Source organism: Mesocricetus auratus, unplaced genomic scaffold (assembly GCF_017639785.1).
Source record: "Mesocricetus auratus isolate SY011 unplaced genomic scaffold, BCM_Maur_2.0 Super-Scaffold_100022, whole genome shotgun sequence".
Taxonomy (NCBI): Eukaryota; Metazoa; Chordata; class Mammalia; order Rodentia; family Cricetidae; genus Mesocricetus; species Mesocricetus auratus.
In genome coordinates, this window is record NW_024429203.1 from 21,565,218 (window position 1) to 21,591,972 (window position 26,755).

At 51.9% G+C, this 26,755-nt stretch overlaps 1 protein-coding gene across 1 annotated transcript in view; it reads right to left on the bottom strand.

The window, feature by feature from the left end:
* Positions 1-26,480, bottom strand: part of Grik4 (glutamate ionotropic receptor kainate type subunit 4) — a 417,441-nt gene extending 390,961 nt beyond the window's left edge. The window contains exon 1 of the mRNA XM_005069407.4: positions 26,312-26,480. The gene's annotated coding sequence lies outside the window, so the exon portion shown is untranslated. The remainder of the gene's footprint in view (positions 1-26,311) is intronic.
* Positions 26,481-26,755: the final 275 nt, after the last annotated feature.

Consider the following 26,755-nt stretch of genomic DNA (forward strand, 5'->3'; position numbering starts at 1 on the left):
ATGGAAGGACAAATCTCCTAGTTACTGCTGTGCTGAAACTCCTAAGTTTAAAATGAGTATTTCTAACCATGTTATCAAGGTTAAATTGTTATATAGAATGCTGAACATATTTGGTTCATGCCTATAATCCTAGAACTCAAAAGCTGAGATAGGAGAATTGTAAACTCAAAACTAGTGTGTTACATGTGGCAAGTCCCCATCTCAAAACAAAGGGTTTATTTAGTTCACACAACTGAATGAAATGATAGGTTTGGTGATTCACACATATTGGTTAAGCCATCACCGGCCTATAGACATATCTAATACCTCCCCTCATCATTGTTTAGGGGGTAAGCACACAACCTAAGAACGACTTCTTGACATTTCCAAGCGTAGTTGGTCTTGATCAACAAATCAGTGTGATTTAGAATCAGCTCGGAGACACTCCTCTATGAGGGCATGTTAGGGGTTTAACTTGGGTGGGGAAAACCAGCCCTCAGTGTGTGTGGCACCTTCCAAAATGTCTCAGGTAAAGAGCAGACCTCGCCCGCCTGCCTTCCCTCCTTCTCCAGCAAGCGCATCCACCACAGGTACTGTCATCTCCGATGCCATCCGCCACAGGTACTGTCATCTCCGATGCCATCCGCCACAGGTACTGTCATCTCCGATGCCATCTAGCCCCAATTTCATCAGCCTTCCAATCAGACTCAGCACAAGTGACTCCTGTGAGCTCCACGCCTTCCACACCAGTCTGGGGCTGCTGAAGCGCCCAGCTTGGTGGACTGAGTAACTGTGGTGTTCTCTTCGGCATGCTAATGTTACATCCTTTGGGGTTTGTTCCTCCAGAGAGCCCTGCCTAATACCAGCAATGTGGGTGAGAAACATAATAACTGAATAGAAAGGACATAGCTGGAACTTTGTATCCTTTGAACAACACCTTACTACTTCCTCCTCCCCCACCCATACCACCCACCATTCTACTCTCCGCTCTAGGGAGCTATTTAGACTGCACAAGGAAATGACACTGTTAAGTAATTAATTTTCCTTTGCATAGTGTCCTCCAGATTCACTTATGTCACCACAAATTCAAGATGTTCTTTAAGGCTGAGTATTCCATTGCATGCACATGTGACATTTCTTTTGACTCCATTCATGCACTAATGAGCAATATCTCGGCCACTATAGACAATGCTGCTGTGAACACAGGAGAGTAAACATCTCAGGAAATATCTGGAACGCATTTTCTTCCAGTAAATACTGGGTCACATGGTATTCTGTTTTAATTGTCTGATGAACCAATTTGCAGCTCCACCTTCAGTGTGCCAGGGTCCCATCCTTGCCGGCACTTGCCATCTTCTGCCCTTTTAATGCTGGCATGCCAACTGATAGATAGGACACGGTATCTCGCTGAGGTTTTCCTTGCATTTCCTGAGGATTAATTAATTAGTGTCTCTGAACATCTTTTACACACGAGTCAGCCGTTTGCATGTCTTCTCTGGAGAACTGCCCCCTCAGCCCTACTACCTACTCTCCATCTGAGTGTTTGGTTTTTGCTATGGCACTGTGGGAGTCCCTTATGTGTTGGGGATTAAGGCTTTCTCATACTGTCTCGCCCACTCATATTTTCTCTCCCCTCCCGCTCCCACAGACGCATCTTCGCCCACTCAGTTGGACAGAATTCCCCTTGTTCACTTCTGCTATGCTGCCAAAGCTATCGACAGCATACCCCCAGACCACTGCCAGGCCCACTGTCAACCATTTCTTTTGCAGTTCCTAATCCATTTTCAGTTGATTTTGTGCATGATATAAAATACGGGTCTTGGGTCTTGTTCCTTTTTTTTTTTTGCATGCATGCATGCATACATACATTCTGTTTTGCTTTCTGGTACCAGCAATCCAATCCACAGCCGTGTATGACATAGGCAAACACTCCACCACCAAGCCACATCCACAGCACTTGGGTTTTTGTGAGAGAGTCTCAGTCTGTAGCCCAGGTTACCCTGGAACTCTCTGTGTAGGCCAGGCTGACGTCCCACTTCCAGCCCTGCCAGTGTAGAACCTGCAGAGTGCTTAGGATGACAAGTGTCAGCCACCACACCTGACTGTTTCTATGCTAATTCACATTTCCCCAACACCATCTAACTGAGGAGATCATTCTTTCCCCACTGTATGTCCTCAGCACCTCTGTTACCACTAATTGATCACATGTGTGGTTTTGTTTCTGGACTCTGTTCTGTTCCATTCATTTGTGTGTCTGCTTTTATCACTATAGCTTTGTAATGTAATTGAGAATGAGGAAGTGTGACACCCCAGCTTTGTTCTTGCTGCTCAAGATTACATTGACACCTGAAGTCTTTTATGGCTGTCTGAGAATTGTAGGACAATACTAATTCTTCTACTCTCTGAACATAAGATAACCTCCCCACACATTTCGCAACTAAACAGCAGGCACACGACACATCCTGTGTATTCTTTGAAAAGACAGACCTCTTGGAGAATCTGAGGAAAACTGTTGACCTTGTACTCATAATACAAATATTCATGGTTCTATGCAGAGCCCAGGCTTCCCACCATGCTCATCACTAACCCCAGGTGCAAATTCTCCTGAGCATCCTCAGGGAAAAACCTGGAATGCCAACCCTCCCCTCTGCCAGACACTTCAGATGGCTCAGACCCTGCACTCAGTGGCCTGGATTCTGAGTCCCTTACACTCTATATATTAGGACATTTCTCAAATCCAAGCTGCCTGGCCCTTCCTCAGTCACTTACCAGTGCTGTGAACCCTCACTGTGTGGGATCCCTCCTCTAGTCCTGGAGCTCTCCTGAAGGCCTGGGGGTGGCCCTATGGGCACCTTCCTTATCAGTCTTGTCCCATCCATCCTCCACTAGGCCCCCTGTTGCCAGATAGCTCCTTTACCTGTGACAAAGCCTATGCACCACAACAATTCAATTATTTCCAAAGTACCTCTGGAACACACACTGAGAAGGGCTCCGAGGGCCAAGCAGATAGAGTTGCTGACTCCCCATTAGCTGGTCTCCTCTCTCCCCTCCAGGAGCTCCATCAGAACATGAGCCTTATGTAGCCTATACATCCAGCCCCTGCAAGGGCATTTTGCTTATGTGCTTGCTTATGTGTGGCCCTGTGCAGCCTAGAGATGCTGGCATGGCTTTAACTATTTAATCATTTTAAATACCTTGGTAAAGATAACTTTGTTGGTAGCCATTCAAATTAAGGTCCAGATCAAATAAGACTCATTGAACCTAAAATACTTCTAATTAACTCCCTGGCTAGTTTGCTTAGCAACAGATGGCCACAAGGGGCAGCTGGGATTCCTGGGAAGAGCACAGGACGGGGAGTCCATCTGTAAAGAGGGATGAGTAAATAGCACCTGCCATGTTGCTAGAAGCATGGAACGAGGCCACATTGCAGCAGCGCATCTTTCTGAGACCTGTTATTGAGTAGCCGCAAATGTGAGGGACCATAACCTCGGCAAAGGAAGCTGCCTGCAGCGTGCCTTCAGGATGTCCTAGGTTTTGACACACTTCGTACCCAGAGGTGGTCAGGACAAAGGAGACCAAATGGGGTATCAGGCCCGCCAGAGCTCCACGAGTCCCAGAGGTTCACCCAGCTTTAGCATGCGGGGGATCTAGTCTTTCTAGGGCTCCCTTTCCCAGTAGTATTCAACATGCTGCCTCTATAACCTTCATGACTGCCTTCTGGAGTCTCCTTGACAAATGTCCCTCACCTGCTCTGGAAAGGCAATGGGCTACGGTTCACTCAAGAAGCTTCCGGGGCAGGTGTCATGACCCCCTTTCTTCTCTTGTACCAACCTGCCCCATGAAGAGATGGAGGAGAGACATCTTAGCCCAGGGAGGGCACTGGCCTTCACTCTTAAGCCTCCCTAGGGAGAGGCCATCCACACAGGAATCTGCTCTTCTCCAGATGGCAATGACAGAACCATCCTGTAGTCTTTCTTGTTAAAGTATGAGCCCAAAGAACCTGTCTCTAAAATGCTTGACTGATTTTGGATTTTTCCAGATTTTATATTTGCCTTGTCATAATGAGATATTTGAGGGAGATGACCCAAATCTACACGTGAAATTCAGTTATGGTTTATATAGAGCATATACACACAGTCCACAGGCAGGGAATTTTATATAATATTTTTAACAATCTTGTGTGTTTGGCTGCAACTCTTCAACAATCCAGTGCAGAATTTTCAACCTGCTCTATTGTGTCAACATTCCAATAGTCCTGGATTTTGAAGCACTAGGGATTTGGGGTTTTCAGGTTAAAAGATGTTTAACATTGACTTGGCCAGTAGAAAAACCTAACTTTCTTTCTCCTGACCTCCCACCTCTCTAGGAACAGGCAGAGTTAATCAGAAGGACCACTTGTTTGAAAGTCTCACACAAGCAACTAATCTGAGTGCCTGGAGAATCTCTGCATTTGAAGCAGAGAAGGGGCCAGAGGCACTCTGCCCAGGCAGCCTGAAGCCACAAGGAAGCCAATGATAATGGCTAATGCAATACACACAATTTCATTACTAATGTGAAAACTGATTCTAACTCACAGAAAAAGAAAAAGGAGATTTGATTGGAATGCTAAGTCTTGAGGAGATGGGAAGGTTGGATCCCATGCTGGGCTTTTACCAGGAAGTTACAGGCAAGGTATCAAACACCTGGGGAAAAAATGGTGAGAGCTGCCTGGACATTTTCAACGTCCCCAAGCATGCACCTGTCTTACCAAATAGCCCAGAAACTGGCCCTTTCTCGCTGCCCTGGTGTAAAAGGATGGCCTCCCCATCTGGAAGAGGCAGCTTCTTGCTTCTTATGAGCAAGTGCAGCATGGGCCCAGTGTCTTTCTGACTCTGTGGAAGGGTTTTTGTGTTCTATATGGAGGTCTGTTTGTGACACCAAAACCCACATTTGCTTACTAAAGCTAGGTAGTGTAATAGCTTTATTTAAACATTGGCCTTGGCTGTCAATTGCAGACTTACTGTTCCTTCCAGCTGTGCAGTTCACAGATACACACCTCTGCCCTGCACCCTGGGTCTGCTACCCATACAGGGAACACTCACTTGAAGCTTTCTTGTTTTGTGGTTTTTTAATAACAAGTGAGTATGTGTTCCAGCAAACATAGAAGAACATGTATTTATCCTACAACAGATGCACTCATTCATTATTGAGCATCTACTTTGTGTGTGGTACGGAGCCAAGGCTGAGGCTGTGAACAGCTCCCCAGAGCTCCCTGGTACAGCAGGGAAGGAGACACACTCTTCGAAAATGCCCATCTATAATGCACATGGGTGAGCGCGCTAATAGAGACAAGGACTAAGTGCCTAAAGAGAGGAAAAACACCATGATTACGACTGCCTCTGGTCTGGGAAGAGCTTGCAGGCAGTGTGTGTGGTGAATGATTGTTGTATAGGGATCCCCTAGGCAATGAATCCTGGAGAGACCCCAGGCAAGCCCACCTGCCTTCCCCTCACATCCAAGAAAACGCAGCCGGACACCCTCATCCTTCTAACCCTCCTGGATGGCTGCAGAGCTTCACGGAACTGAAACATCTCTAGTCCAGCTGCCCCAACCCAACACCCACATGCTCCCCCGCTTCCCCTGCTGTCACCCACTATTCACTTGGGAACCAAGCCGGATGGGGCTAATGAGAAGAGAAACGGGGTTCTGCATATGCGCTGATGGGGCAGAAGTAGAAGACAGTCATTCAGGACAGACGTGTGACCAGTCTGCTGCTGCCCCATGGCCCTCAGACGTATGGATCTGTTCTCCAAAGCCCCTTTCCTGCAGGGAAATCCCCCAAAGCCCCCCTACATCTTGTCAATGCTCTCCTCTCAAGAACTGTGGGGTTTTGTTACAGGTCTCAATGTGAGGCTTTGAGCACCTTCAAGCACCAGCTACTCAAAGTTCAGTGCCATGAACCCTTGGGTCTCCTTCAGCTAGCACCTACCTCCAAGTCACCTGCCTTAGTGAAGTTAAGTGGGGAGTCTCCCATCCTGAGTTTATGCAGTCAGTGTGTGTGTGTGTGTGTGTGTGTGTGTGTGTGTGTGTGTGGTGTGGTGTGTATTAGTGATTAACATTGTGTGTCTTCTTCAATCACTTTCCACCTTAACTGAAGCCTGCCAGTTCAACTATTCTGGCTGGCCAGTGAACAGTGAGTCCCAGGAATCCCTCCCCCGCCTTCACATTTTCAACACTGGGATACAAGTGCACAATACTACACTGGTCCTCATGATTGTATTGCAAACAATCTCCACTGGCCCCTGCAGCTGGCTTTTGAAACTCAGAGGCAAGGCTTTCTACAGGCTAACCCCACCTTGTATGGTGGGGCCCTTTGTTCTGCCCACCTACTCTACATATTGGTGATGTCATCCTGTAGTCTTGCCAGCCTGGCATCATGTGAAGTGGACAGTCAGCCCACCCAAGATATCGATAAATGTGTCAAACATGACACGCCCAAGGATGACTCGCTGTGGCTCCCAAGACCCACAGGAAGAATCTGGTTAGTATCTGCCACACAGAGATGCAAATGACTGAGTGGATCCACAAGTGAATTCTGCCTCTCTGTGTCCACCCAGATCGGACGCCTGACCACCTCAGGGCGAGCGTAGCTCTCCTTCGTTTCCTACAGATGGCATGGCGCATGGCTCTCTAAAATTGAGATGTCAGATTTGAAGATGCTTAGACAAAGTAAGCTTTTGAAAGACAGAGGAGTCAGTGAGTTGACCCAGTCTGACCTCTGCGAACTGCTGTCTGCCCTACTGTGCCTGCTTTGTTTCATCAGTGCTCCAAACCCATCTGCTTCCAATTCTTTTGCAAGGTGTTGGGAGAAAATGGCCTCACACTCGCTGCTTCAGAGTATTTTTTAATCTACCTTTTTCTTCATTGCAAAAACATCTGCCTGCCTTCGGCTTTCTGGTGCGTCGCGCCCTCTCCACGGCTTCTCAATAATACACACAATGCGTGCAGAATTGCATTTATAACCTGCCGATGTTCCCTGGGGGATGCCTGTGTAGTTACCTTTGTTTGTCCTGGCCTTGGTTTGTGGGCTTGGCTTTGACCCACTATGGTCTGAACGCAGCTCCGCAGCCAAGAGGGGCCAGCCAAGCGTGCCACGGTATCTGAGTATGCTCAGTCCAAACCATGACCACCGATGGAAGGCAGGGTTCCACCTCCCCTCCCCTCCTTCCCTCTGTAAGGACTGCTGTGCTATGGAAGCCAGGCAGGAATTTCATGGCTATGCAAATATGCAAGTGTGTATGCACAAAGGTATATAAAAAGTTCAATGGGTTGCCAGTGCCGGCCGTAATAATAATAGAGTTTATGTCACCTGCTACACTCAGGTTTAAGTGCTTCATATATTTAACCCATTTAAATCCTCACTAGAGTCCTGCGTGGTGGGACTGCCTTTCTCCCCAGTTGGCAACAGACAGAAGTATGTCTCAGCCACAGTGAGTCTTCCTTCACAGGTGTGCACACCCACAACAGCAGGACCCCATCCCGAGCTTCCCACCTCCCTCCTTCTAACCCTCCAGCATACCCTACACTTTCTTCACAACCCAGCCCTTCTCAGAATTCTCTGAACATTCCAGGTACTTCTGCATCACTGCACCTCTCTGTTCATGATATCAGCTCTGCTGGAAGGTTCTTTTTCCTCTTGTCCATACAGAAAACTCCCTATTCATAGTTCAAAACTTAGGCAATGCTACCTTTTCTTGTGAAACATACCCACTCCTATGTCAAGGAGAATGCTTTGTTCCTTCCCTTCCAGGTCCTACAGCAAGTTGTTTGTACTTTATTATGTTAGAATCAGCTTTGTAAACAGTGGAAGTTTCTGGAACAAGGGTCAAGAGGCCAGGAAGCTGGCATAAAGTAACAAGAATCAAGTATGCAGGGACTTTCACTTCATTAAGGGTTCGATGCCTGCTGTATACCAGGCACCACCCTACATACTGGGCACAAAGGAGCCGATGAACAAAACCTCACAGAGCCTATGCCCTGTTGGGGGAGATGGATAAAAAGCCACAAGTAAGAAAGCCTCGGGATGTGTCAGGAAGTGGTGCGTGCCCTGGGAAGGAACAAAAGAGGCCAAGAGCCTAGCAGAGGGCCAGCCATGCTTTGACAGTAAATCCTGAACTCTGAGTCTTGGGCTCAGTGCCCACCCATGGTGGCATGGCTCCTCCTCTCACCCCAGTGACTTCAGAGAAAACACAGGGTCATTGTGCTGCCCAGTGCTTAGCTTTACCTGTGAAAGCAATGAGCTAGACCCATCGCACTGCCGTGAGGACAGGTGGACACAGCTGGGCTGAGGACACAGCTGGAGTGCACTCACATCCACAGTGATCATGTGCACTGTCACTGGGTCACATCTAGGCACACGGCACGGCGCCCACCCCTTCCCACAGGCTGTCCATCCATAGCTGATGTAACTCTCCCCTTTGCTGGATAAAAACACCAAGGTTTGAAGAGGGTCTGCATCTTGACCAAGAGCCTGTGGAGCTTCAGTAATGGACCCAGGACTCAAACCAAGTCCGCTTGACACCGGAACCTACACAAGGACCTCCATTAGTCCCTGGCAACTGGTTCATTAGAGTCTTACCTGGGTCCACCCTAATCCACCGGGAACACGGATAGAACACTGAATGAGAAAGCAAGGCAGCCTTGAGGGAAGCCTCGCTCCACCAGGCAGCCCAGGGGCCTGCAGTGAAACTGGGAAATACCTCATCTCAGCTTTCCCAGCAAGGACAGCTCAGACTACAGGAGGCTTAGCTGAGAGCTCAGGCTCCAAACCTGATCCAGCACAGCCCTTCCCTCCCAGGGCTGACGCATGCCTCTCCTGCCTCTCTCCTGCTTGGTCTCCGTAGCTCCCTCCTCTTCCTTCAGTTCCTGCCCCGCCTGCTCTACCCGCTTCACTGAGCAGAGTCTCTCAAGTCTGCAGCCAGTGACTGCGCCATCATGGTCTGAGCCTACCAAAGCTCATGATGTTCTACAAAGAAAAAAAAAAAGACCTGCATAGTCAAGGCACCCCAGGATGGGGCCATAATCCCTGGAGGTTAGAAGTAGCCCTGGCTCGCTCCCTTCCCCTACTTCTGCCCCTTCACACCCCAAAGTCACTCTGCCTTTTATCATTGGGATCATCAGGGCTAAGGGGTGGCCATGTCCTCAATATTACCTATCACCCAGCATGATCTGCATTGGTCCATCATGCCCTTGTCCCTCAGCTATCCACAGAGAGGACCCTCCTGCCTCCAGACTCTGACTACCTAACCTGACCCCTCTGCTCTGACGGCAAACTGTCCCGCAGGGTTTGGCCAACCGGCTCAGGGCTCAGAGCATGTGGCAAGTCCCATCCTAGCTCTACATTAGTGAGGTACATTGTTGACTGGAGGACGACTGTAGTGAGAACACCTAGACCCCAGAGGTCAGCTGAACTTGCAGATCAGACACCATATGAGAGCTCACTGCACACAGTCAGCTGAACTTGCAGACCAGACACCACATGAGAGCTCACTGCACACAGTGTGGCCGCACTCCTAGCCTCGGCGCTGCCATGGCAAGAGCAAGAGTTCTGCATCTGAAGCCTCTGGATCCTGGGCAACCCAGAAGATGGTCCACCCCACCCTTCACCGCTACTGAGTGTCCTACCTGCTTATAGAGCTTATAGGGCAAGTGTCCCCTAGCTCTACAGACTTCTTTCCCCCTCTCACTGAGGAGGTACCCCCAGACCTACATGTCCCTCCCTGAGGCTTCTCCCAGTCTCTACCTTGCCCATCTGCCTGAAGTGCCCACCAGGCCTTCCCACCACTAACTTATCCCTGCAGTGAGACAAACACGGGACAGCCTTCTCTCCCTGGTCACCAGACTGGTGTCAAACATTATTAAAATCTCTTTTCAAATTCTGTCAGTGCTAACAAGTTTTTTTAAGTGTTTCTTTGTAAGCATTCCTCATGTTTTCCTATAAATAAAGTGTTGAAGCTGGGACAATCTAACTTGTCAGGGGCTGTTAGACCTACTCTTGCTGCTGAGGCCATCTTTAAGCAGAAAGGATTGTCAGTCAAACAGCCAACAGGACTATCCTTATGCCAGCACCAGCGGTACTGGACACTCCATCAAAACCTTAAAACACCTCTACAGAAGACCACAGCTGACCGCCCTGGCACCTGAGCACACAGCTCCAGCCAGAGTTATTTCAAACAGTTTGTAGGCCCCCGGCTGTATAAGCCTTGGTAAACTCTAGATGACCCTGCAACTAACTATTTCTATCCTGGCCAAGGCAGTATTGGTCCAAAGCAAGAGGCTCAGTGTGATTGGTGCTTAGAGGCAAACCTGTGATTGGTCCAGAAAAATGGCTGTGATTGGCCCAAGCATTCCTTCTCCAGCTATATAAACAAGCTGCTGAACTCACTCGGGTTCAGGGACGCTCTCCTGCGGACCTCCCTTGGGTTTGCAACATCAGACACAATAAAACCAGGGTGCTTTCCCTTACCTACCTCAGGAGCACGGGATACACTGCAGCAGATGTGTTGGAAAGCTCAGAGTTGAGTAGCTGCAGTGGCCACCATCACAACAACAAAGAATATTGGTGGCAGCTTGACAGTTGAAGAAGTCCCAGTGGCCCAGGAAGAGGTCCCAACGGCTCTCACCTGGCATCTAATACCCAACACCAGGCTCGCATCTGGTATCTAGTTTCCAAATCTCAGCCAAGACTTCTGGGCCCCGTTTACTGGGAACGACTGCCTGAGGGCTGAAGAGGCAGGGGCAGAAGCCGACTGGCAACATCCATGGCCCATGCATTCCCAGCATTCCTGGGGGCAGCTGCCGACTTGAATCCATGCGGTGATGGAAGGTGAGGCTGCCCACCCAGTGCTGGGTGCACCTGCCTGTGTGATCCCACCCATGCCTGGTGCTCTTGCTCCTAAAGGGCCTAGTGGGTCCTGAGTGGCACTGGCCACCCGGGCTCCCAAACTCAGTCCCAGGAGAGGCAGACACCCCCAAGGTCATCTCAGTAGTAGCCACTGAGCTAACAGCACAGGTGAGTGTCTCCCAGCCTACTCAACGCATGAGGCTGAGCACCCTGCTTATGTAGCCTGGTAAGGAGTGGGATTTGAGCCAGATCTTTTGTTTAAGCCAATCACAGCCAGAATAAAAAGCAGCTGAGCAGTTACAAAGCAGCCAGGGCAAAATAGGTGGGAAGAACAAGGGCACTTACTCAAGAAGGGAGAAGGAACCCATAAGTACTGAAGCAAAATACATGTCAAGTCCACGGGTCCAAGGGTCTGAGAGTCCAGGTCGATGCCACTGCAAAGAACTCAGGGTCCCAATACCAGAAACCTAAACAGGACTGTAACACTAGACAGGACTGTTTGCCTCTGCTTCTGCCTGCCCACTGCCACTGACAGCTTGCTGCTGCCAAACCCTGGGGGAAATGAAGCGTAGAGAAGAGCTTTCTCGCCTATCTACGATGTCCATCCAGGGAAAGGAAAAGAACCCTTGAGCCAGCTGATTGGTGACAGAGTCATGCATCCCTCTACTCAAGAGTGAGTAAGGGACAGCCATGGCCTCTTAGTAGTCAAATTCACAGAAAGCGTGCTGCCTCAATCTATGTCCCAGACCTTACTGTAGCATCTTGCCCTCTGGGTTAGCTCCCCCACCCTCTGCCATCCTCCTCCCTGGGCTCCAGTAGTACCTCCATCCCCTGGCTGCCCTGCTCCAGCTACTACTTCTGGTATATTCAGATTTTGTTTTGTGACCGGCTCACCATGTTGCCCAGGTTGGCCTCCAACCTGCCATCCTCCTGCCTCAGCCTCAGCTTCCTGAACACTAGAGTTAAGGATAGGCACCACCACACATGGCTCTTCCAGTCTTTAGTGAACTCAGTCGCCGAGTGTGAGAGGTCACGGAGCTCTGTCACCAGCCTGATTCTTAACCCAACTTCACTCTAAAGCATGCCATCTCCAATTACCCTCACTCTAGAATTTGCCCTCTTGCCGTGTATGTTTCTTGGACTGTGCTGTATATTCAGTTCCAGGTGGATGTCCCCCAGTTGTTCCAAACTCAATCCATCTTAGTCAGAACTGAATCTACCACCTTCTGCTGTTACCTAGGTCCCCAAATGCCCTGTCTTAGGTATTGGGTGTCAACTGATCACAGGAAGAATTTAGAAGCATTTAAGGCTGGCCTTCCACCCGCCACTCTCACCAGTACATAATGGAGCCCCTGTCCTGAAGATTCTTCTTCCTTCCTGACTCCCAGGGCCACACTCCCCTCTGTACCCTGGCCCAGGGTCATACCAGTCCCCAGTCAGTCCCTGCCTCCATCTTCCATACAACAGATCCAGTCGAGCTAGCTCTGCTTAAAGCCTCCCGGTGGCTGCTTTCAGGATGAAGCTAAAACATTTGGAACACACATGAGACCTAACCTTTAGTGTCACTTCTGTGGGTCCACACAACAACTATGAGGTGGGAAGGGCGAATGGGGGAGCCAGCATCCCTGAATTAGGTAGCCTGAGTTCATACCTCTAGTCCTCCACCGAGGAGGCTTACTGAGCTCTGTCAACAGAACTTTCGGGTGGCAAGGAACAAAGTAGACCACATAAGAAAAGCCCCTAGAGTAAGGTCCTGTGCTCGGCAAGTGTGAGCACGCAGGATACTGTCCTTCGGATTAAACACTGTTAGTTGAACCGCTTTTACCAGCTCCCATTCCGGGTGTCCAGTGGGTCAGTCACTATGACTGCAGCCTCGTCTCTGCTAGGGAGGTGCCTCTGCTGGGGCAGCTCCATCTTTTCCTCTCAGACTTAACTCAAGCATTCCCAGAGCACCATGCTCCTCCAGGAAGTCCTTCCTGCTATCTGTGCTGAGGCTAGTGTCCTCTTCTGTGTCCCCATGTCCCTTGCATTGGGTCCTTCCACTCTACACAGCTTCGTCTATCTACTTCTTGCTTAAATTCAAGATTTTTTTCCTTGGTGCTGAACACAGGGCCTGGATTGCCCACCCCCCAGAAAAATAACCACAGAATTGAATTAATAAAGCCAACAGCACAACCTGATGCATCCTGGGCCGCTGCCCTTCCCATGCCCTTCCAAGAAACATTCAGAACACTAGAATCCCCCAAAGAAAGGCAGTGGCCACTTCTGTTTTGGCCCTGTGTCCTAAGTCTTCAGAAAAGTCTGTTTAAGGAATGACTCGTGGGAATCTGCTCGGGACAGTGGGCTGCAGGAAGGGCAAAGGCTGGAGCAGGGAAACAAAAGATGTCAATTGCAAAGCCAGTGAAATGAAACAGAGGTTCACGGGTGCAAAGACGAGTCCACATTAGAAGAGAAACAGGGCAAAGCCAGCAAGCTTTTCACAGTGTCTGAGGCTCTGGGAGGACAGAGTAAATCAAACCTCTGACAGACGATCAATGAACATCCAATTAACAGTCACAATATTACTAATTTACACAGAATGCCTAAACAATACTCTTTCTTCCTCGGAGGAGACCTTGATTCAGTGCCCCCAGCTGTTGGGACAATCCTTCCCTGCTGATGGTGAAAAGCTACTGTAACTGTGTCCTGATCCAGGGCAGGCCCAGGGACCAAGGCAGCCAGAAGGTACAGAGCTGGGCACCGGGCAGACCCTAGTGCCTACAGAAAGCTTGGTCAGGACTTGGGAAGGAGCACCAGAGTGGCCAGACTGAGTCCCTGGGGACACCAGGGAGAACGAAGGAGGATTCAAAGAGGCCATAGTCAGGATCAGTCACTCATTCTGACAGGAGGAAGCTCAGGGGTTCCAGTGGCCACTGATGCCCTAGCATACGTTTTGGCTGTCTTGCTCCCTTCGATCGCTGGCTCATAGAAGGTAAAGTGTCAACCAGGTGGGCTGAGGATATTCATGCTGTAAAACATACGGGGCCGGGGGAAGCCCACACTTGGGAATAAAGGGGAAGGGTGGCATGGCACTACTGGTCAGTAGTGACACCCCAAAATGACTGACCAACCACCTGTGACATCCAGGGACCAAAGACCCCAGGTAGCAGGTGCCCTGAGGAGCCAAGCTGAACTCAGTTCTAACAGTGACTTTGGAGTGACCTGCTTCTGGCTCCTGTGCTCAGCAGTTGCCCTCAGCCAGAGGTGGTGGAGTACAACACACACAGCCTGAGGCTCACGCTGGAGTACTGAGGTCTGTGCAGTCACAAGGGAGAGGCGAGAATGCCTTGCCTCCTTCCCTTCTTCCTTCCTCGGATAAGCCACACAGGAGCCGAGGCTTGGAGGTTCCGTCCTGACAACAGAACATGTTGAAGGATGCTGTGGATCCCTCCACCACAGCCCTCCCCCTGGCGCTCTCTGAGCACCCAGCTCTAAGCAAAGCCACAGCTGGAGGGTAGCATGAGCACTGTCTTCAGGTATCTGAAAGGATATCAAGGCAGACAGTGTGATCTCTTCATCTAGAAACGCACCAGGCATTTCTCTCCATCGCCAGTTTACAAGCAAACTAAGTCAGCAAGAGCCGAACTGACTCCCTCAGCTACCCAGCAGCAGGTCTCTTCTCCGTGTGCTTGTTGAGACAGAGTCTCGTGAGTCCTAGGCCGGCCTCAGACTTGTTATAGAGACAAGGGTGACCTTGGACTCCTAGTCCTCCTGCCTCTACCTCTTGAGTACTAGGATTACAGAGGCAAAGAACTACCATACCTGATGACTGAGGACCAGGCTGCTGGAGATTGAACCCAGGACTGCCTACTGAGCACCACCAGCAACCAGTCTTATTCAAGTGGACATTCATCCCAGCCCATGATGCTCCAACCAGCAGAGTGTTGTCTGCTACAGGCAAGAGGGTGTAGCCACCCCAGGGCCTCCCAGTCTGGTTTTCTCCATCCCCCTGTATTCCCAGCATGGGATCAGCTCTTCCATTCTCCCTGTATCATGAAACCCACAAGCATGTCTCGTTTCCTGTGACCCTTGCTAGGTCTCTGGATGACATTCTCAACCTTATGTGACAGAGCCCAGTCGGCCCTAGAAGCCAGTTATGGCAAGGCAGAGGAGCTTTCTGGTGCACAGGGACCGACTTCGCAGGGAACAGCTTCCCGAATTAAGGATTTTAAGCACAGATGTCTGAAATAGATATTCGGGAGCTATTCACCCAGACAACAGCCACCTCCTCAGCCTGCGGCTACGCATCCGCCATTAGCAAATATGCTTTCCAGCAAATTCTGCCCTGCAAATGAACTACTCCCCATTCTAGACATTAGGGGAGCCTCCCCCCAAAAGAAGCCATGGCAGACGCTGCAAGAGCCAGGTCCTCTGCCACTCTGATCACGAAACATCCTTCCCCTGGCTCCTCTCCCCACAGGCTATCCACCAATTCATTTACTCACCATTATTTTTAAAACTCAAATTTTATTCGCAGTGGAGCACGAGGAGTAAATACTAATACACTGTTTGCACTTGAATTAGCCTGTATGTCCTGGGACCACGGAGCTATTTGTCAAAGGCAGACATACCACCCCACCTGTGCCTACAGGCTCTTTCAAGGTCACACTCCTAGGTACACAGCAAGGATAAGGCATGGAAGGCTCTAGGAACTCACACTTAGGGTCCCCTGATTCCTAAGCAGGCCACTGAGCTGCCAGGAAAGATAGGCAATGTTAGGAAAAGCTTCATAACCTGGGGCCCACAGGCCTAGCCCTGGCCACTAAGCATATGTCTAGTAGGGAGGCTGAACAGGGAGCAGGCAGCTGGGGTGCATTGTTCAAGTGGTCCAAGGGAGAAAGGGCAGGGGGCTGTTTCTGGAAAGGGACTAGAGTAGGATGTGGGGGTGGGATGGAGAAGGGGGATGGAACAGGATGGGATACATCATAGGAATGGCAGGGGGGGGGTGGAAGGAGAGATCCCAAGCTGACTGAAGAGGCCATGAAAGGACCCCGAGTCAGAAATCCAAAGCTACACTGGGAACCAGAGTCAGCACGGCCCATGGGTTCTTGCCCAGTGGATGGGACCTCTTCACAAGAGGGGTCCTTAGAGTTCGTGTCCTCAGTCAGCCTCCAGCCAAACAGGAGTGACCAGAGTAATACACCGAGCTTAGGCCCAAGACATAGACCACCGCAAGCAAGCAAGACTCCTAGTTGCACAGCATTGTGTTTCTGCTGAGTGAAGGGGTGGATAGAGGCAGGCCTCGCAGACAAGATGGAGCGAGGCTGCCTTAGCTGGGAACGCAGGACCTTTCTCCAGCACCAGGCCCCCTTTCCCACCCGCCCAGCAATCTTGAACAACAATGCAGCTTCAGTTGCTTGCTCTGCTAGTTGCATATAAACACAGATACAATGCTACCACCTCTCCCCAGACAAGGCCACACATCAAATGTGCCTTTGTGTATGATGAGAAAGGTAGGTGGCATGCTTCTCCCAGCCCGCCTTGCCCCCACCATCTCTAGGTGAACAGCTAGGTGTCTGTGAAGTTGTAAATCCCCAGCAAAGCTCTGGAAGATGGGGAGGGAACCCACAGAGGCAGCAGCTTCCTCCCTGCCCCTTCCCCCACCCCAGGACAAACACTGCAAGTCTTCCTCCCTCACCTAGTGGGATCTGGATAGAGGGTAGTAGCTGAGCAGCCCTTATATACCTACAGCCTCTTCCAGCCCTTCCCTTCCCCCAACTCCTGGTTTAGTGTGCACTCTCCCTCCTGGTTCCTGCCTCTCTATATTTCCATTCTGGAAGCATCTACAGAGAAGGAACTCGGGATATCCCACACTTTCCACGAAAGCTGCAGCTGTGCAGGACCTAGAGCCAGGACCACAGAGATGGCACAGATGTGAGGGCAAACACCCAGTTGCCCAAGCAAGGGGTCAAGACGATGCTACCCGGCAAGCTGTCCTGCAGACTCCCCTGGCCTGAGAATACCATTTCTCCGGGACAGGTCTGGCCCGAGCCACCCCTCTGCCATGGGCTGGGTGAGTGACTTCCAGCAACCTCCCCGAGCCACAGTTTCCCCACTTGTGAATGTGGGTTGTTGCAGGATGGAATAAAAAAAATGCATGTGGCCCACTGCATAAAATGTTCAACAAATGCCACCTTGTGTTTTTATTAGTGTCGTCTCACATCTCCTCTTGAGTGTCCTGTCAAGTGACCATACTTCAACAATAAGGCCCTGGCCATCATATTAATTATAAGCACTTAAGTCTCAATTTTTGTAGTAGAAGGCAGAGGCAGAAAAGCCCACCTAAATGTCAAGCCAGCTAATAAGTACCCATGTTAGCCATGCTCAGATCACAAAATGGAGTGTGGCTAGCATGCCAGCGGACTCCGAAGGTCCCTCCAAGGGTACCAGTTACCCTGGCTTCTGCTACTGTACTTTGACGTTTATATGAGTAAAATCGTACCAAATGTACTGAACAAACTTCACGATTTAAGGAGCCTTGTCATCTTTGTTCCTCCCTTTGGATGTGCCCACTGGCTTATGCTAGGCTGCAAAATAAGCAAAGAGGGACTCCAGGGCTGTCCAGGCCTCTCCTGTCTCCTCAAGCTTACACCAAACAGCTTGCTACGAGTCAAGCCTGCCCCTTCCTAGGAAGCTAAGCTCTCCCTTCCCACAGGTCTACTTGCTCCTGTAAATTTCTTTGGATTGCCTAGAAGAGAACCTGCCCTGCCCTGCCCATTCCAACCCAGAAGACACAGTCAAGTTGAGCCCGGATCTGATGAGTGTTTCTGTTATCTAGGTGGATTTATATATACATACCCCATTGTCTCTTCCCCATGTGCCTCTGGAGGCTAGCTGGCAGCTGGGTTGTGGTGGGGAGAAAGCACTGCATTCAGCCAGGCAGGCGCAGGGTAGCAGGGCTCGTGCCCTCTCTTTTCTTGAGAAAGGTCACATGGGAATAAGTGTGACGAAAGGACAGGAGAGCCTGTGTGGAATCCCAGTTCTCCAAACCAGGGAAGTTACTGAGCCTCAGTTTCCCCATTCAGAGAAGGAACAAAGAATTGCACTCTGGGCTCAGGTCAGCCATCACAAGTTGACCTTTGTTCACCTACAGAGCTTACGTTAGACCCCAGGCTTCCTTCAACCCCGCCCTGCAGGCATCCATGTCAATCAGTCTAAATGGGTAAGGGGCATGGGGGGATTGCTCACAGCCCCGAGCATTGGCATTGTCTACAGGGAGGGTCCACAGTGCAGGCCTACTGGGTTCAGGACTAGGTGACATAAGGTGACACCAGACTAAGAGTCTTCCTAGATCCCAGTGCCTCTTGTTCCTACGCTGATGAGTCTTTTCCAAGCTCTGTTCCTATGGTGCCCTGTCTCGATGCTGCCAATGACCTTCATATAGCCAACCAGGCTCTAGTCAACTAACTGGAGTGCACACAGACTCCATGTCACACCAGTCACTTGTACTAACTCCCTTAGATCTGACTTCTGCTCCCAGAGCCTACTCCTGACTCCTGGAAGCTATGTACCCACACTTTGATCTATAACCACAGTTGTCACCCCCACTGCCCTCACTACAACCTTCCTCGAGTCCCTGGTGCCAGGACCAGTGGGTCAAGACCCAGGCAGACCCAGGATTATCCCTATACTGCTTTATCCCACTTTAGGCTATACTAACCTGAGAATGATTGTGTCGTGCAAGATGAGTCAGGCATTTGGAGATCTACACAGTAGACTCTCAACCCCACACACCTGTGTGCAGAAGGCCACCTGGGCACCCCCAGGCTCACTGAGAGTCAAGGGTCCTAGGATATGGCTTCTGCAGACAAGCACCTCCCGAGAAAGCCACTCACTGACTACTGCGCACTAAGTTCCTGTTCTCTGCTGGCATGCCGGTACTCCAGAGGGCAGATTACTGAGTACACCCCACATCCACAGGGCCGACAGGTGATCTGAGGACCTCCCTGAAGCATCCAAGCATGGCCTGGCCTCCCCTTGCCACCATCCTCCGGGCTCTACCTGGGAGGTTATGGTCTCCAATGTACACACCTCCAGCTCTCCAGAGAGGCACTGGCCAGGGGAGTGGCACAGGATACAGGACAAAGGTCAGCTTGACCCCCATCCCCTCGTGCCCCAGGTCAAGCTCTGGGCAGCTGAGGGGAGCTGAGAGCCCACCACCACACTGGTTGATCTGCCCTACTGATGGTCCCATTGTTTTGTTTATGTCCATATACCACTGGCAGAAGTGTCCCAGACAATACACTTGGACACTGGCAGCCTCTTCTTTTTCTAAAGAAAGATGGGTGGTGCTGTTTTAGCCCCAAGGGACTAGTAGTCCTTCTCGCCTAATTACCCCACTCTGTGCTCTTAGATTTGGGCCATCTGAATTTGTGGCCCTTGGATGGGATGTATGCAGCATCCCCTAACTACCAAGAAGCTCACAGAGCAGTGATCCTTCTGTCCCAAAGGACTTCAGATTCAACCAGGAACCTAGAAGATTTGGCAGATCCCTGGACACCCTTCGTAGGACCCAGCCTTGGAATGTACCCTCCTGACCCCACTGTGTGTCCATAAACTTATGGTCATAAATGGTATCCTTGGCACAGCCCTGAGAGACCAGAAAGCAAGTAACTATTGCCTCTGTCAGGTAAGCATAAGTCTCCAGTATGTTTCAGTCTTCCTGCTCCCCACAACTGTTGTCACCTTCCTGGCCAAGGGGTTTCAGTATAAAGGGAAAAGCCTTGGAACTCCCAAGGAGAATGAAATAGAATCTTGGCTTCACTTCTTGCATATTTGGAATCTTCACATCCCGGTGGGTTCCCACGGAGGGAGGTAGAATGAGGACCCAAAGCACAAAGACTTGGTTGAGCATAAGGTGAAACCTAGTAAATTTAGAAGTCGTTTGCACTGCCTGAGCACTCACCTTATGTTAGGCAGTTGGAGTGGGGACCTGTCACATCTTCCGCATCCACAACCATCCACAAGGTGTTTTGGACTTATGAAGATCAGGAGCATGGGCCAAGCTCTATGGAATCTGTATTCTGGCTCTCATCACTGGTAGGTGTCATCTGGGGCAAGCCATGTGCCTACAGGTCGGCCCATGGTGAGGAGCACAGCAGCGTCTACCTCCCAGGAGCTGGAGGCCAGCTCAGGACACACTGTGCACACACAGCCGCACCGGAGACACGTGGGTGCTTGATGATGTCGAGGAGAGGACAGAGTCTGGATAATCACCCACAGAAGCACAACCTCAAGACATCCCAGGAACCAGATCCCGCTGTTTGTTTGACCTACTGGCTTTCTAGTTTCCGAGCAGTCAAACAAGTGGCACTGCCCAGAAAATACTGCTTTGTTCTGCATAAGATCCTTGGTCTGGTGAGGAGTAGGTGTTCCTGAGGACCACGGTCTCAGGTGGTCTTTCTGTCTCGGTCCTCAGACAGGGATTAGACCCAGGGCAAGAGTCCTGGCCCTGACCCAGCTCACCCTCAAATGATGGTGTGCTCTCCAGGTAGTTGCTGCAATCTGAGCCAATGATTCCTACCAGTCCGCATCAGCTCTGTCACGGCCCAGCTGTGCACCTTACACAGGTGGCTCCTTTCTCAGTCTCTAACTTAGTCTAGACACCATTGGTTTAAAAAAGTAAGTGAAGGGAGGAAGGAAAGACGGATGGACAGGCTCCATCACCTCCCCAAAGAGCATCATAGGCCATCCTCCCATCACCTTTTTAGAGACACTACCTAAGGTCTTGAGTGACAAGTTCTGAAATGCAAATGTAATCACCCTGCTAATGTGAACAAGTGCAGCCACCCCTGGGCACTTCCCTCACCTGCTAAGACTCCAGGGGCCACTTGAGAGCTCATGCAGCCTCTGCCCCTAAGATCCCATAGCTCAATCTAGAAGACAGTGAAAGGTGTTTCAGCTACAGCGCCAACCACTGTACTGCCAAGCCTTGATGGGGCGAGGGAGGCATCGGGACTTCCTAGACCCCGGAGAGCCAGCAGAGGGCTACCCCCCATTTCAGGACTGGAACCACCATGCCTCAGCACCAGGAGAGAGTACAGCATTCGATCTAGTTCTCCGCCGGCTGTTCCTCCATCTTCCCATCATCTGAAACTTTTCTTTTTTATTAAGTGTGCCCCGCAGCTGGCCTCTCACTTACACATCTTAACCTCCTCCGGGCTATTGATTTCTCATTCTATTAAATCCTCCTCTTTAACTGTAGCCCTTAAACTCCTATTCTAAACATGTATTTACTGCTAGCCACCTAGTCTCAGGCCAGCACTAGAACTCCCCAGTCCTGAAAGATGAGCTTCTTCTTACTTCCTCCTGGGGGGAGGGGTACTTCGAGGAAGGCCCTCTACTGTCCCTAGCAATCCCCCCTCCCCTAGATGCTCTGGGTGACTCTAGGGATATCCCAGCTCTCATGTCAGGCTCTCCATAGACAAACACCACACAGGACCCCAAATACTATCTGAAGGGCAATACCATAGCTGTCTGGTTTTCTTTCTCCCACTGAGAAAACTGCTTCCCAAGATACAGACGAGGAAGGGGACCAGCTACAGAGGAGGAGGGTTTACAAGCCTCACAATGACAGAGTGGACTTCTCACAGGCTTTTTAGTCCTAAACAGCTATTGGATACAGCCTGAAACTCAGGAGTAAGAACCAGAGGGCTGCCAGCTTAGGGGTCTGGCAGTCCTGGAGGCTGTTGTCTGCATATAGCAAAACCCTCTGGCTGGTGGCAAATAAGTGGTCACAAAAATCGGAACGTGTGGTCTGAGCATTGAGGCTAGGACTGCTCCCTGCAGCCTCCGGGCACCACGGTCTATGCATTTTTCTCTCTGGCAAACACTGGATCAGCCTGAGTTGAAGCCCCTTAAGTAGGACAAATATTTACTTGCACCTGCTTTGTCACACTTAGGGACATCTCAATGAGCAAAGATATAGTGGCTCCTGCCTGCTCAGACAGAAACTCCACTTGGTCTCCTGGAAGTGACAGACACTGAGACGAGCTAGCACTGGACACGGGGCCCAGGTGTCATGAAGGGGACAGCAGAGTTGGCAGGAGGATGGAGGGTGAGAGCCCAGCATCAAACCAGCTGTATGACAGTCCCTGGCAGCACACACGCTGAGGCTCCGTTCTGCCCTCGGTTGCTCAGTTGCTAGCTGTCCAGGAACTCCATGGGCCACCCAACCCAGTCCCCAAATGCTCCACACGGTCTGGGCAATGCCTGTCCCCTTCTGGCTTTCTTATTTCTAAAAGCTGCATCACCCTTCTCTCTGGGCTCCTGGGCTAGAAATCTGAAAGTTATCCCAACACTTCCTGCTCCTTCATCTGCTGTTACCAATCTGTCCACGCGTTCTGCTGTGCCTTGGAAATGTCATTCAAGTCCCCCCTTTCTGGTGCCATCACCCCCGCCTAGCCCTCAGCTCCCTTTTCAGCATAACACTCTGCTGCCCAAGAATCTTCAACAACTCCCCCGAGCCTGCTGCAGTCACCTGAGTCTTTTTTCCCTTCGGCGTTCCAGGACTTCTTGGATTCAGTTTAGTCTCCGCAGCTCCTCCAGTAGAACCCTTGGAGCAGACACGCCTTCTTCACCTGCCCTGTCCGCTCTGCCCACTCATCCTGTTCCCTCTCCCCTCTTCACAGCCTGCACAGTTCCTACTCCCTCTCCTTACAGTGAAGCCTTCCTATCCCCAGACCCCCCCCCATCAGCTCCATCCTGCACACGTCTGCACACGGCTTCACACATCCACCAACACACATACACACACTAACAATCAAGGTGTCATTTCCAGCCAGAACAGGTACCTGGAACGCTTCCCACCCAAATCCTATATGGGTGGAAAGAAGGGTGGACGGAGCCCTACCCTGCATGAAGGGACTCTGTGAGTACCCTGGACTGCAGGTAAGTCAGCGGGGTGTCCAGCCACTCCTGCTTTTGGAAGCAAATGCTGCCCAAGTGTGAAGAGGAAGCCGCAGTCTGAAGTTGTCACTGGTTCATGGCACAGAACTGAGTACGGAACATTGTAGAGCCCCCTGGGACCTCAGTCCTCATTCGTAATGACACAAAAGCTCAGATCAAACTCACAGAGCAAAACAAGAGAGTTCTCAGCTAATACAATATCAAATTGCGTGCTTCTTTCCTTCCTTCCCAGGAAATACTATTTTTCGTATTGGATTTGTTCAACATAATTTATCTTCTGTTTTTCACAGCAAAACGTCATAATCAGGTTAACATGCAGTTCTTATGTCCCCACTGAACAGAGTCAGGTTACTGGGGCTGAAGGGCAGTGCTGCTCTGTTGGAGGATGGAGAATGTGAACAGGTGTCAGGCAAAGGCTTTGCTCCTCAAGGGAGTCACTGTCTGGGTGGGGACACATACAAGGACAGATCACTTTCAGTACCAGGCAGGACTAGAAGTTGACCCAGCCCACCAAGAGAAAGTGGAGGAGGGGCCACGCAGGGAATACATCCTAGATTTCCACCAGGGCTGCCACTTGCTCATGGCAAATCACACCCCTGTGGGCTCACACACCATGGTGACAGGTCCCTGAAGCCGAGACTCTCCTGGTTTTACAGGTGAGGAAAGGGAGGCTTAGAGAAGTTAGGCAGCTCAGCCAAGGTCATGCAGGGAATAATGTGGGAATGGGAACTCGGGTGTCTCCAATTAGCAGCTGAAGCATCTGCCCTTCCATGCTATGGAAGATTCTAGCTGCCCCATGAAGGCCGCTCAGGAGGTTATGCAGGGCAGAAAGGAGGATGGTCATGGGTTGGAACATAAGGTCCCTGTGCTGAGAGGCAGGCAGTGCATTCCAGAGGCCATGGCGTGACAGGATGCTGGGACCCATATACAGAGGGCCTTCAGTTCTAAACTAAGTCCTCTGGTCTATATTCTGTAGCCCATGGGGGTGCTAAGGGCTCTTGAGATGGAGTAATCTGTGAGAACTCCACTGTGGGAAGCCAAAGTGGTCAGCTACGCTGATACTGGAGAGAGTGTTCCTAAAAGGCCAAACAGAGAGCAAAAACTGGGAGGGGCTTCCAAAGCAGCGGAGAACAAGGCAACAAGAACTTGCCCAAGAGCACAGCCCTGCAAGCTAGAGTCTGGGACAAACGGCACTCCCCCGAGTCTCAGTTCCTGTGGGTCAGTCAATAGGCCTCCAGGCGGGGCTGCTGGCAGACAGAGCAAACACTACTGAGGTCGAAGTGCTTGCAGCATGCCGAGGTCTGTCACTCAGAAGGGATGAGGACTCAGCAGGACAAGAGTGCCCTCTTCCCGGGCAAAACACACTGCTACCCTCATCAAGCACTCCAGCCTCTTTCTGGCCTTCCCTTTTCACCCAGGTCTGGTTATCCTTCCTGTCTCTGGGGGCTGAGGTCCCCAGGGAGCAGCCGAGCTGAGGATCTCCTGCCTCGCCAGGAGAAGAATTCACTTCTCTCTATCATGCAAAAGTTCCCTCTGCATTCGAAAGGAAGCCAAACTGGAAAGTGAGGGCTTTAGAACAAACTTTCAGAGATGGGAAAGCTTCAGTTGATGACTGAGCTGTCTAGAAGAGAGGGTGGGGAAAAAAGCACAGAAACTCGCATCCCCCTTCCACCAAATCTGCTCTCTCCCGGCGGCTAGAACCAGCCTTTGCCTCCAGGTCTCAAGTGACGAGTCCAGGAAGACAGGGGGCGGAGCTGGAGAAACATGCACAAGTCTGGTGGGCAAGCCCAGTCCACAAGAAATGAACATAATCTGGGAAATTAAACAAACCCAGACACTATAACGTGTGCATATTAGATTAACTCTCTGAAGGGTCACGACCTTGAGGAACACATCCAGCCAGTGAGGAAAATAATAAACCCGATTAACGATGAAGCATGAGCCGCTGCTTCTGCAAATAAAGCCTGCGTGAGGGTGCCCAGTGGAATTCCAGGGGCTTCCCTCCCTGGCAGAGCTGGTCCAGAGCCGACCTCTCCAGCCCCTTGCCACCACTAGGACATTCCAGGACTAAGGCAAGGCAGGATTGCTCCCTTCCAAGCCACACCCCTGCAGTTCTATCCCAGGGGATGCAAGGCTAGCCTTTCCAGGTGCTCCTGGAAGAGACGCTACTACCAGAGGACCCATGAGAGCCAAAGAGAAGGTAGTTCTCTTTGTCCCTGGCAGGGCTCAGCCTTCTTGGGCGCCAATCCTTAGCCCTCCTGCTCCGGTCTTAAGAGATGCCTACTTGCCAGGCACAGTGGCCAGGCCCAGCCAGAGTTCCCCTCCTCTTTCCAGACAACCCAGGCCCCTGGGAGACATGCCCAGAAGAACCACTGGAGGGAGGCAGGGAGGTGGCACCGCGTGGCATCACCAGACAACAGCACCAGGAGGAAGATGGCAGCATCAAGTACCGATGCCAAGAGCCATACAGCCCCAGGTTCGGGGGGGACCGGTTCAGCCTGCAGAGCCCTGTCGCTGCCAGGGAGCCTGGCCAGAGGGCCCTGTCTATCCCCTCGGTCGCGCCTCCCCCCACCCCAAAGCCCTCGGCCAACTCTCCCGGGCTCCACCTCCTCCCTCACTTTCCTCAGCTCCAGGGAGCCGGGGGAGGGAGGCACAGGTGCTCTTGGCGCCTTGGACGAACCCCCTGTCCCAGCTGTCACCAGGGCGCCCTCCATCCCCAGCCAGGTCTGATCCACTCAGGCTCTGCCGGGTCCTCACTGAAGAACATCTCCTGAGCTCCCCTCCCCCTCCCCGTAGCCCCTTCCCCCTCCAGCGCCCAATGCAGGTCTCCAGAGTTTCTCCCTCACTTCCCACTCGGGTGAACTAGGGTGGGATGGCGAAGAGGCCCATTAGTCATAGGAAGGAGGGTCATTTCTGATAGGACGCTGGCTTGGCCCAAAGCAAGACGGCGTGCAGGGTTGGGGGTGTGGTGGTGGCCGGAGTCCAGGGCCCGGGCAGGGGCGGTCAAGGCAGATGGCAAAGAGGGAAGGGGGAAGGGGGCTTGGGAGCCGGGCTGGTCTGACCGGGGACTGTGGCGGGGAAGAGCGGCCCGCAGGAGAAGCCGAGGGTGACGAGGCAGGGGAGAATCGCCAGTGTGGAGAAGGGGCCGTCATCCCTGCAGGGGGGGCAGAGGCTGGGCTGGGAGTTGGACAGGGAAGAGGGAGGATCACAGCGGGAGGGTCGGAGCCGAGGAGGGGATGCGCAGGGGGAAGCAGGCGGGGATGGAGATTAGAGGAAGTACGGGGCAGGGTGGCGGGGTCTCGGTGGAGAATCGGGGGACGCAGGCATCGGAGTGCAGGGGACTGGGCAGCTGGAGGCGCGAGCCGGGCCAGGCAGAGTGCGGGCCGCGGCCCGAAGGGAGCGAGCGGCGGAGACGTCAGAAGTCGGGGTGCGGCGCAGCCCCGGGGGGGCACGGGGACAGAGCGGGGAGCGGGCCGGGGGCGGCGCGGGGGCCGCTGCCCTTACCTGGGCGGCTCCGCACTCCGGGCGCCGAGTCGGGGACCCGACGCTGCTCGGCCCGCGGCCGGGCTGTTGTTTTCCTTTTTTTTTTTTTTTTTTTTTTTTTTCTTCCGCAGCAGCGGCGACGGCGGCTCCAGCTCGATCCGCCAGCAGCCGAAGGCAGAGTCTGTGTCCGGCTGCGAGCGAGCCGGGAGCGGGCAGCGCGGGAGGCGCGCAGAGAGGCACTGGGGCGCCGCCCGGCGGGCAACGGGAAAACTGCGGCGGCCCCGCAAGCGGCGGGCCGGGGAGGGGGCGTCCCTTTGGGGCTGCGGTCGCCAGCATCTCTCTCTGCTCGCTGGCGGAGTCTTTCGCTGGCGACCGGGGCCTATGTACCCGGGCCTGGGGGCGGCAGGGGCCGGAGCAGCCCGGACCAAACTTGTAGCCTCCTGGTTAGGTCGAGCAGGAGACGCC